The 12,119-nt window shown below is 41.0% G+C and overlaps 1 protein-coding gene across 8 annotated transcripts in view; it reads left to right on the top strand.

Annotated features, from left to right (window-relative positions):
- Positions 1–4,935: 4,935 nt before the first annotated feature.
- The window catches only part of Stk33 (serine/threonine kinase 33), a 162,110-nt gene continuing 154,926 nt past the window's right edge, over positions 4,936–12,119 (top strand). For 5 of the 8 annotated variants that reach the window (XM_070035256.1, XM_070035255.1, XM_070035251.1 and 2 more), the window contains exon 1: positions 4,936–5,057. The gene's annotated coding sequence lies outside the window, so the exon portion shown is untranslated. Of the gene's footprint in view, positions 5,096–5,282; positions 5,403–12,119 lie in introns of those variants that run through there. The other 3 variants (XM_070035253.1, XM_070035246.1, XM_070035252.1) reach the window with 2 other exon arrangements.

Here is a 12,119-nt window from a genome sequence, read left to right as displayed (position 1 = left end):
ATAAATGTTAGTGACATTTGCACACTGGAAATGAATATTTGTCTATTTGTGAGTCTGTCAACTCACCTATTTACCTATCCATCTATATTTTACCATGCTGTTTAAAATCTTCTCTCCCTCCTCCTTTACTTTTCCTCCTTACCTTCCTTCATTTATTCCCTCTCTTTCTCCTCATTTCCCTCTAATTTTTCTATCAATACTTTTTTTTTTGCAAGTGCCACTTTAAAAAATAAAAAAGTTACTAATTTCCAGACAATGAAAACAAGTAGTCAACCACATTGCTAGTTCCCTAATGTCTTACCATTTGTCTCTGGTGAGGGAAGAAGGGAAAAGATGGTGTTAAGTTTTCTAAGAAAAGATAGAATAGGAAATGCTTTAGAAAGATACTGAGTTTGAGTCCCAGTCTCAGACAAAAAACAATAGGAAAGTCAGGGAGGACTTCTTTGAGGAGGTGGCAAGTGAGCTGAATTCGAATTATCAGGAAAAAAAACAAACCGTGCTTGTGCCTCTCTGAGGACAGTACAGTACATGCAAAGGCAACAGTAAGTGCAAAATATTTTAAATAGCTTATAATAATACAATGAAAAAGCAAATGGATAAATTTAAGACAGACGGAAAATGGAAGAGAGAACAGGACAATGTTATAATGCAGATATGCAAACCATAGAATTTCACAAAATTATTAAAGTTGAGTTGTAAACTTGAGGTGTATCTTCCTGAGAGTCAAGGTTAAACCAATATATAATCAGTCTCATAGTATGCTTTCTGTCTTTCTTTCTTTTTCTTTTTTCTTTTTGTCTGTCATAGAGCTTGAACTCTGGGCCTGGGTGCTGTCCCCTAGCTCTTCAGTGAAGGCGTGTGATCTACCACTTGAGCCACAGCACCACTTCTGGTTTTCTGGTGGTTTATTGAAGACAAGAGTCTAATGAACTTTCCTGCCTGGGCTGGCTTTGAACCTTGATCTTCAAATCTCAGTCCCCTGAGTAGCTAGGATTACAGGCATGAGCCACCAGCTCCCAGCTTGTGCTTTCTTATTTATTTTTTAAATTGTAAGTAGTTGTTGAATTGCCATTCAACAAAACAGTTCAGGATACAGTGCATCTAGGTCAATGTCACCTTTTCTTCATAGGGATAAGTCATATCAATTTTCAAGTGGATGAAGGATCCATTAGTAGAAATGAAATAAGTCTTGCATAAACTTTCCCATATGGAGCACTGAGCAATTGTGCCAGTGTGTTAGGGCCTTTCTCCCCATAAAGTTCAATTCTCAATCCTTGGGGCTTGTCAATGTTATGTAGTGGGTTAAAGGTACTTTAAAGATATGATTAATGGAATTAAGGACCTTGAGATGGGGAGAAATCTTGCATATTTTGGGGAGGTCTAGTCCAATCATATGGATCATTAAAGCCTAGAATGTTCCTCAGCTAGACAGAGGATAACTTAGCTTTGGAAGCATAATCAGAAAGATGGTATGTTGCTGGCTTTACGATTGAGGAAAAGGCCATGAGCCAAGGACTCTGAGTACCCACTACAAGCTGGAAAAAGCAAAGAAACAAATTTTGAGGCCTCCAAAAAGGAACATATCCCTGCTAATATTGATTGTAGCCCAGTGGGGACTCACATTGGATTTTTCACCTACAGAATTCCAAGAAAGTACATTTGTATTGTTTAACTCACCAAGTTTTGGGAATTTGTTAGGATATTCTAATAAAACTAATATAGTTAGGTTAACATTGATTGCAACAACAGAAGTTCGCCTACTTAACTGGCTAAGCAAAAAGATTATGATAAGGATTTGGAAATGGACTTCACAGGCAGGGACACAACTTACTTCAGAACATTTTGTGACTAGCTATGGGAGACTCTCTAAACTCTTACAGCTTTTCCCCTAGATTTTTTTCATCCTTCCTATTCTTTTTCCATTTTTTCTTTGCAGCTGGGTTTTCTACATTTCTCTAGGACATATGGAGGAAAAAATGTGGGTGGGCAGCTTCTGATTTTCTATGTTAACCATGTTTGATGATGGCTACCTAGAGAAGAACTGAAATCTTTTAGCTCAATTCCAATTTCCTGGAATGCTTGTTGGTTTGGCTTGAGTCAGATACTTGGTAATGTGCAGTCATCTGTAACCAGATGTCCCGCTTGCCTTGTCAGAGGAACCAGGGTTAGTTTCTGTAAGGTATACTCTGGATGGCGAGCAGATCCCACCTAGTATCTGTGTTACCTAGGCAACTGGGATACCTGGAAGAGGTCACATCTGCATCCGATGAGGTCACATCTGGATCTGATGTGGTCACACCTTTCTCCCACCTGGTCCCACCTCCTCTTACCTGGTCTCACCTCCCTTTACCTGGCCACACCTTTCCCCATCCCTACCCTAGATAAGGCCTAGCCCAGGGCCAGATGCCCTCTTTGCCAGCCTCATGGAGTACCAACCTGGCCTGGTCCCAGCAGGTCTACTGAATAAACCTACCCCTTACCTGAATACCACGTGCATGATGTACTTCTTACTCAGCTACCTCTTTTTAACAACCTAACAGTTTCCAGAAAAAAAGTCTTGTAACTCTTGTTCGTGTGTGTGTGTGTGTGTGTGTGTGTGTGCGCGCGTGCACGTGCATGTGTGCTAGTACTGGGGCTTGAACTTAAGGACATACGGGTTGTCTCTTAGCTTTTGCATTCAAGGCATCACTTGAGACAAAGTTCCATTTCTGGCCTTTTTTTTTTTTTTTTGGTGGTTAATTGGAGGGAGATAGAGTTTCATGGACTTTTATGCTGTAGCTGGCTTCAAATGATGATTCCTACATCTCAGCTTCCTGAGTAGCCATTGGCACCCAGCAATGTAACTGCTGTTCTTAAATGTAACTTGAGCCCAACTCATTTTATAGAAAATAAGTAATTTAATGGGTTGAAACTAGCAAGAGATTTTAAAACAAGTATCAAGGTGCACATATGGTAATGTAAAGCATACATCTTTTGGTGGAACATGGTCTGAAATGTTTGAAAAACATTGGTATAGGTAATCAGGTAGGAATCTCCTTCAGGGTTGTAATAAGCATGCTAAAAATAATCCCTCTAGTCATGAGTATTTATTTTTTCCCAAGACTGGGACTCAAACTTGGTATCTGATTATCTGATGCTTTCACTCACTGGCTGGTTCTCTACCATCTGAGCCACACCTCCAACCCCCACCCTGCTTTTTTGTCAGTCATGGGGCTTGAACTCTGGGCCTGGGTGCTGTCCCTGAGCTCTTCACCTCAGGTGAGCACTCTACACTTATTTTTAATGGTCGAGTTCAACCTAAGATAAAACCCAATCCAGTAGTTTTCAGCCTGAATTTAGATCAAGTTCACCTGATTTTTTGGGGGGTGGGTGAAGAGGCATGGTCTCACTCTGTAGCCCAGGCTGAAATAACAGGTATGGAGCATAATGTGCAGCTCTCAATTCCTTTTTAAAATGATATAATAGGATCTAGTCAATCACTAATTCTGGAAGTATAACTTGTGAATATTTGAACACAAAAATAGAAGGAGCTCCTTAGACGTCTCCTGAAATTTAGGCAAGTACTCTATCCTTGTGCTACCCACCAAACCTTTGTCTCTAGTATTCAGTTAGGTTTGGCAATCACTGACCTACTTTCTATACAAAGGAATGGGTCATCTGTATGCTCTCCATACAGTTATTCACACTTGTATCCAGACTTTTGCTGGATATGAGGAAGGAAACAAATTGAAGTTATTTCTTGGAAAGGATCTGCCATGTGAATGGCTTCACAGCAGCTCATTAAAGGCCCCATCACACACTTCGCAGTTCAGTGAAGCAGATTGCAGAATTTGTCTCCTTTTCTGAACATTTGATTATTATATTTTTAATATTCACATTCACATTTGGATGGATGGTTATTCCATCTTCCCATGGCAGCAGGGCTGGATAGGAGGAGGGGATAGGCACAGTAAAAATTCAGTCCCTTGTTGGACAAAACAGTTCTGTACTATCCCAGGACAATAACCAAGAATTCCAAAATTCTACAATATAGCACATGGTGATTATTTATGCTTGAAAAATGTTCAAAACTTACAAGACACTATGTTGAAAACGAACTTTACAACTGGGGATGGGGAGGAAAGGGATGGTAGGGGAAAAACAAAGGAAGGGGTAACAATGCTCCATAGGAAATGGACTTATTACCTTGCTCATGTAACTGTAACCCTTCTGTACAGTATCTTTACAATAATATATATATATATATATATATATGTATATATTTAAAAAAGTCCAAAACTGAGCAATAAAATGATCTGCTGTGCCAGGTATTGACCATTAATCAAATTGATTTTAGAGGACACCTATCTCAAATTTGACTAGTATGAGTTGAGTATCTTCTCCACAGCTGCTAGAGAGCAAGGGCCCTCAGACACACCAAGCCTTGATTTGTTCAACAGAACATTAGCATACAGCTGGAACCCATATTTCTAGTCTCTATTCCAGGGGGCATGCACTCAGGTGCTTCAGAGAAGTTTGTGGGTAAAACCTAGTTCCGGAATTTGTTATTGAATCTGAAAACCTGCTGGTTGGGATCAAAAGCCCCTACCTCCTCAGCAGTGATATACAAAGGACCATTTTCTGGTCTTTTTTCTGTTAGGCCATCTGAGCACCCACCGCAGTTGCCAGGCTTTGCAACCCTACCTCCAACTTTCTGGGCATTCAGGCCAGGGGTGTAAGTGAGAATTGTGGCGTGGACATCCCTCCGCACCGTTTGCTTCTAGGGGAGCCCAGGTTAGCGTTCTCAGTTGGATCTCTTTAGAGGAGTCACCTGCAGAGCCCGGAACCCGAAGCACGTGGCGCCGCTGTGGTGCGGCCGGAGCCTTCTCACCAGCCCCTCGCGGGGTTCCGAAGGGGCTTCGCGCTACCCGGCACATTTTGTCCCCACACGGTCCCCGTCTACCTCCCCGGTGACTGCTCCCGGGTGCCAAAAAGTTAAGTTTCTCTAGGTGTGGAGTTCCTGGCTCGGCGGCCACCGGAGCGACGTGTGCGCGTCTACAGGGGGCCAGCGGGCCTGGGTGAGCACCGGGCCGGCCCGAGGAACCCACGGGAGCAGGTGGGCGGCCCGGGCGGTGACAGCCGGGGGCGTTGCTATGGCAACCGCGGGGCAAACGGGCCTCTGGGCCTGGGGCTGCCGGTGGGCTGGCGGCCCCCGCCGTGGAGGGGCGCGGGGAGGCCCGCGGACCGTCCCGGAGGCTCCTGGGCCGAGACTTTAGGACCCCCGTTCCCCCCCCCCACGCCCCTCCCTCGGTCCGACGTTTGTGGCTGGTCCCCGGCTGCCTAGGTTCACCTACACCTCCGCAGCTCCGCCCCTGTCGGGGACGCGAACCCATTTGAAAGTTTCAAGTGAACTCACTATTAGGGTAAGCGTGTGGAAAAACAAAACAAAACAAAACAAAACAAAAAACCCACCACCACAGCCGCAGAAGTCCCGGAGTTGCGAGTTCCAACAACAACTAGAGCCTGGCACCCAGGAAGACCTCATTCTGTGGTAGCTATTTGATGTCCTTTGTCCACCACACAGGCTGCTAACAGGAGGGAGGGTGACTGAGAGCAGCCCCCCTCCCCCCCGTGTGGCTCTGTGCACAGGCAATTTGAGCACGAAATCGTGGGCTTAAATGAACCTGTATGTGATAATTAAATGAGATGCACACGTAAAACACTGGAGAGTCATAAAGCTTTTTTTTTTTTTTTTTTAATGCTGACTATAGTCTGGCACTTCTGGCCCCACATCAAAGTTCAGAACGACTTTCTTTGTTGTCTGACTATCCAACAAATCCAGTATCAGAGGGGGATACTGGAAGCCACGCATCGAAAGAGGGTTCTGTGAATGGGAAAACGTGTAGATTTTGAACCTAAGCTTCCTCTTCCATGTTCCTGCCTTCAACTTGTGACCAATATATTGGTCATTTAAATATACATTTAAAGACAATTTAAAGAATACATTTAAAGATACATTTAAAAGTGTATCCTTTCTTAGTCTTTAGTGTTCCTATCTCAATGGGTCATATCTCCTTTTATCTAGTTTTTTTAAAATAATTTTTTATTGAGATTAAGTGATTACATAAATTTCACAGTATTATGGGATAGTGATACTTAAAGTCATAAACACATTTTAACCTTCACAAGGCAAATTGTCTTTATCATGGTCTATAAAGTTTGTGAATTCTATACACTTTGACAATACAACTGTTTCTTCCAAGTTGGGTTCCTTCTATTTCGTTTTCACGGCAGAAAACTTGGCTTCATCCTTGGGATCTATCATTCCTTTAGATCCAAGTAATCTTCAATTTAGTTTAATTTTATCTTCACTCCAGATAGCATTCCAGTCACTTATTTATATTCCAGCCTCTATCACCTTAGACCAAATTATGGTCTTTTGTAAGAATCCTCTTAAAGGACAGGATGAAAATCCTATCTTTATATTCCCATCTGCCTTTTGTACTGTAGCTGGAGCAGTGCTTTATAAAATCAAATTTGATTAGTCTTTCCACTCTGACCCTTGCCCAAAGTTGTAAAGTTCATTTCGACATAACGACTTGTACATCTCATTGTTGAAATGGATCCACCTGTATCCCTATTTAAACGTTTTGTTTTTCCCCTTCCCCTCCACAAATTATACCAACATCAAATACAGTGAAAGCAGGGGTTATACTGTGGGGGAGGGATTTGCTAGCTATTTTTGACATAGGGTCTCACTCCTTTTCTGGGCACTCACTTATGCACACTTTGTCTATTTTAGGGTTTCCCACATAGCTAGGATAATATACAGGTACCATCATGTCTAGTTCTCCCTTGAGAAGAGTCTTGAACCTTTCTGCTGAGGCTAGCCTCAAACTTTGATACTCCTACTCTCACCTTCCTACGCAGCTAGGATTTCAGACATGTGCTACTTGCTTCCAGCTTATGTTTAACTTTTAAGGAACTGCTAAACTCTTTTCCAAAATGACTGCAACACTGTACATTCCTACCTGTAAAGGATGAAGCTTCCCATGTTTGCACAAACATCCCCACACAAACTTGTTATTATCTGTCTTTTAAATTTTAGCTATCTAAGTATATGTGAAATGACATCCGATTGTGATTTGTGATGTGTGATGTGTGATGTGTGTGTGTGAACATGCACCTGAACTCAGTACTTCAAGCTTTTGATTGGCAATTTTGCTCATAGCTGACGCTCTACCACTTTTTTGTTGTTGTTGGTTAACTGGAGATGAATCTTCTGGTTCTATCTGCTCAGGTTGGTTTTGAACCATGATCCTCGGAGTTCCGCCTCCTGAATAGCTAGGATTTTAGGTGTGAGCCACTGGTGCCTGTACCATTATGGTTTTGATTTATATTCTCTTGTTGATGAGCTGAGGGTGTAGTTTGTGCACTGTTCTCTGTAGGTCTGTCACGAGTCATTGAGAGACAGGTAACAGACATGACAAAGAGCCTGGTATATGGCTTATTTTATTTCTCTTTTGACTCATTTATTAAATTATGAGTAAAACACTATGCCAAGGTTTTGAAGTACAAAGGTAAGATGCAATCCCTGTAGAGTTAACTATGTGTTGAAGAGGGAAGCAAGTCAAGAAATATAATACCCTGGGGGAGGCTGGGAAGGGATGTGAAGGGTAAACAAAGGAGGAGGCTACAATGCTTGATAAGAAATGTACGCATTATCCTGCCCAGGTAATTGTAACCCCTCTGTACAGTATGTTCACAAAAAAAAATAAAATAAAATGAAAAAAAGAAATATAATACCCTGTGTGAGGTGCTATAACAGACTCATAGATTGGTGCTATGGGAACTGGAGGGAGGATGGTGGGGGAGAGGGATCGGGCAAAGGGGAAAGGAATCGAGGCAGAAAGAAGGGCACACTCAGAGGTCTGGAAGTGGAAAAGCATGTGGATCTCTGAAGATGTGGCTGTCCAAGGGAATAATAGTAAGCTATCAGTGCCAGTTTACTATGCTGGGCTGAGATCTGAAGTCAGTTTTGATGGAGAGAAACAATTTGTGGTGAAAAATTGATATGTTTTAGCTTCCTTACTCTATGCATAGCTCAGAATTTTTTTGTTTCCATTTCCATTGTGTTTAATATTTCCCACAAACTTCTGCTGTTAGGGGTTTTTACTTCTTGATTCTTTTTTCCTTTTTTCTTTTTTTTTGGTCATGGGGCTTGAACTCTGGGCCTGGGCACTGTCCCTCAGCTCTTCAACTCAAGGCTAGCGCTCTACCACTTGAGCCATAGCACCACTTCGGGTTTTCTGGTGGTTTATTGGAGATAAGAGTCTCATGGACTTTCCTGCCCGGGCTGGCTTTGAAGTGCGATCCTCAGATCTCAGCTTCATGAGTAGCTAGGATTACAATTGTGAGCCACTGACACCCGGCTTCTTGATTTTTCTCATATTATATTCTGCCACTGTAATACTGGCCTCTTAGCATGCCTCTTACTTTGGACTTTGAGCTCATGGAGACTTGCCCTCTGTGCCCCCATGCTTTGTCTGGGAGGATCTGTCTTCTATTTGTCCAGGGTTTAGTCAGCACAGAAGAGACTCAGCAAATAGACCTAGGTCTGGTGGACAGAGTGTTGTTGGAGAAGGTTCTTGAACCAGAGGTTTATCCTCTGGTCCTTCTGATGTGAACTTAGTTGTATTCTCCCTTCTGATTTTCTTTCATGGTCATTCACTGATGGACTTTGTTCCAAGGCTGTGTAACTCAGTTCCCTCTTGCTTTGTCTTGATTTAGAGTAAATAAGGGTTGAGGTGTGAGCCAGGAGTTTTTGTCTTGTTGGAGGCAGCCAGCTTCCATATATCTAGTGATTTACTCCATGAAGATGCATAAACTGGTCCTTCAGCCATGAAAGAACGTGTGAAGTTCCAGAGATCATTTACATAGGACTTTGATCTGAATCCTTCTACATTAGAACCATCAGAGGAGGAAGTAGAACTGTGGCTCAAATGGTAGATTACCATCCTTGAATGAAAAAGCCAAGGGAGGGTGAGACCCTGAGTTCAAACCCCTTAGCAAGCATGTATGTGTGTGTGTGCGCGCGCGCACGCACACACACACACACACACACACACACACACACATACACAAAGGAAGAAAGAACAGAATTATTAAAGGAACTTGGAAATAAGATGGGTTCTAATGCATGGGATGGAAGCTATGACAGCTGTTTTCAACTATTTGAAGGGTTACTTAAGTATAGTAGACAATTTCCAGATTTGATCTTGCATTCTGGTCTGCCACTTACTTTTTTCCAATCTAAATTCCTTTCAGACTAAAATGATTCAAAACAATAGCAGGGAGTGCCTGTGCTGATTAGATCTGGATTCTTGAGGCAGATTGAGTGGCAGCATTTTAGCTTTTTGAGCTCAGCCACCAGTGAATTGAAATTGTAGTAGCTGTATTTATTATATTCAGAATTGAAGGAGTTATTAATAAATCATTCCTTAGTCCCATATTATCTCTGTTCTACAGACTAATTTTTTTCAATAGGATTTCCTTAATTATATCAAATGTTTCATTTCCAGAATGTTTAAAATGTCTGATTGCTATAATCTCCAGGGAAACTAGAGTTTTAATTACATCCAGTATTTTTTTTAAATTTTTATTTGATTCTTTAGATAAGATTGAAAGTAAATTATTTTAAAGGATATGGCTACTTTTTATATTACTGTACTTACTGCAAATTTAGAATGTTTTGTTCATATTATTATTATTATCTTAAATACTTTAGATTGTTGATTAGCATAGAGTTGTTATTACTTTCAGAATGAATAACATGATGACACTGTTTTACTGTCCTCCTCCCTCATTTTTTTTATCATGATTTATATTTTTTAATTCTTCTGGCTATTTCCATAGGGCACATTAAGACATGCTTCCTAGGAAGCAGAGGGCACTGGAGTTTGGTCTTTTCCCACATATCTGCTTTTTAGTGAGTAAATGTTGGTAATAATTGGGGGAAGCGACTTTTAGTTCTAGATAACATTTTCAGTATATATTAACAATTTAAATTTTGCCTAGGGGCAACAGATGGTGAAAATCTTTTTTTTTTTTGAGACAGGATCTTGTTATAAAACCCAAATTGGCCTTGAATTCATGATTCTCAAGAATCCTGGGATTATGGTCATGTTCTACCATGTTCAGTCTTGAAGATCTTTAAATGATATTAAGGATAGCTGATTGTGCTGGGGATTTTGAAAAGATGGGTAGTCTCTAGAAAAATCTGACCAAGGGGACATGGGATAAACTTTTCCTATCTAGAAGGATAAGATCTACTAAAGAAGGACTAGATAGCTGGGCTTTGGTGCTCACACCTATAATCTTAGCTGCTCAAGAGGCTGAGATCTGCCAGCCAGATAAACTACTAAAACAGCTAGAAGTGGAGCTGTGGTTTATGTGGTTGAGTGCTAGCTAGCCTTGAGCAAAAGAAACTTAGAGATAATGCCTGGGCCCTGAGTCTAAGCCCCAGGACCAGAACACACACACAAAATAACTAGATATATTTGTAAGAAGTACATAACTAAGGGGTGGGAAGGTGGCTCAGTGGTAGAGTGCTTGCCTTGCATGCATGAGGCCGTGGGTTCGATTCCTCAGTACCACATAAGCAGAAAAAGCCGGAAGTAGCACTGTGGCTCAAGTGGTAGAGCTCTTTCCTTGAGCTGAGAGATGAGGGACAGAGCTCAGGCCCAGAGTTCAGGCCCCACCATCGACGGAAAAAAAAAAAGAAAATTGCTCATAATTAAGTTGCAAAAATAAAAAAGTATTAAAAAAGAAGTACATAACTAACTATGGACCTGCAGGAAGAGATATGAGATAATTTTGGGTTAATATGTTGAGAAATGTTATGTCATTGGTGTCCAGTGAAATGATGTCTTGGAGAGAGTAAGTAGAGACTTCCCATCATTGAAAACTGTGTAAACTCTAGTGTCCATGTCAGCATGCATCAGATTTTCTGTGAAAGAAATTCATGCTGCACCTGGTATATTCAGATTCTCTTTTGAATTCCTGAGTCTGTGGCTGCCTCTCCACTACTGCTGCTATTATGTGGCTTCTCCACTCCAGGTTTTGCTACAGTGAAATTCATATAATTGCTTTTAAATGACTGGATAAATGGTAGTATAGGAGGCTGTGTTGTGGTAGGTGACATTAATGACTGACATTAACTATCTTAGGGAAAGTGAATACAGCCGTAATAATGCTCAATGTACAGACATGAAAATGGAACTAGGAAACTTGTTGAGACAGGTGGTGATAGATTAGGTGGAAGAAGTGTACACATAAATGAGCATGTTTAGTTCATGTGTTGTTTTTGCCAGTCCTGGGGCTTGGCCTCAGGGCCTGGGCACTATCCTTGAGCTTCTTTTGCTTAAGGCTAGCACTCCACCACTTCCAGCTTTTTCTGTGTATGTGGTACTAAGGAATCAAACCCAGGGCTTCATGCATGCTAGGCAAGCACTCTACCATTAAGTCACATTCCCAGCCCAATGAGCATGTTTAATGGAAACCTTTTTCCTTGTGCAACTATTTGAAGATGATAATAAAAAGAAAAAAATTTAAAATATTATTACATATATTTTTAGATAATATCCACAAAGTGGATATATTGAACATGTGTATATAAGCTTAGACACACACATTTTTTGCATAGTTGAGTTATTTTAGTTTTGTCCTCTGTTCCTATTGTTACAAGGTGATATTAAGATATTTTTTGGTAGAGATCTGTGAGTATAATAAAAGTGCCTTTTATTTCATTGATCAAAGTGATTTTTGAAAATACACTTCTGTATGTCTTCAAAGTAGAGCCAACAAAGAGCTTTTGTGGAAGTAGGAATTGAAAACTGGTGGTTTTATTGTGAGATTATTTGAGAACGATCTATAAATAAAATAGTATGGACATTCAATTAGTGTTTTAGGTATTTAAGAATAGGAAATAGGGTCCCTATGATCATTTCGGAAAATTGTGTTTTCAAAGTTACTTATTAATTGGAGTCTGGAGTATTGTATTTGTGCTTTAAATGGTACCACAATTCATCGCAGATCTGGCCAGAGGTAATATATGTACAGGAAGATTAAATCCATCTTCC

The sequence above is a fragment of the Dipodomys merriami genome, unplaced genomic scaffold (genome assembly GCF_024711535.1).
Source record: "Dipodomys merriami isolate MVZ:Mamm:240054 unplaced genomic scaffold, mDipMer1.0.p SCAF_25, whole genome shotgun sequence".
Classification (NCBI taxonomy): Eukaryota; Metazoa; Chordata; class Mammalia; order Rodentia; family Heteromyidae; genus Dipodomys; species Dipodomys merriami.
The sequence above is the reverse complement of the archived record's forward strand: the minus strand, read 5'-3'. Positions and strand labels throughout refer to the sequence as shown.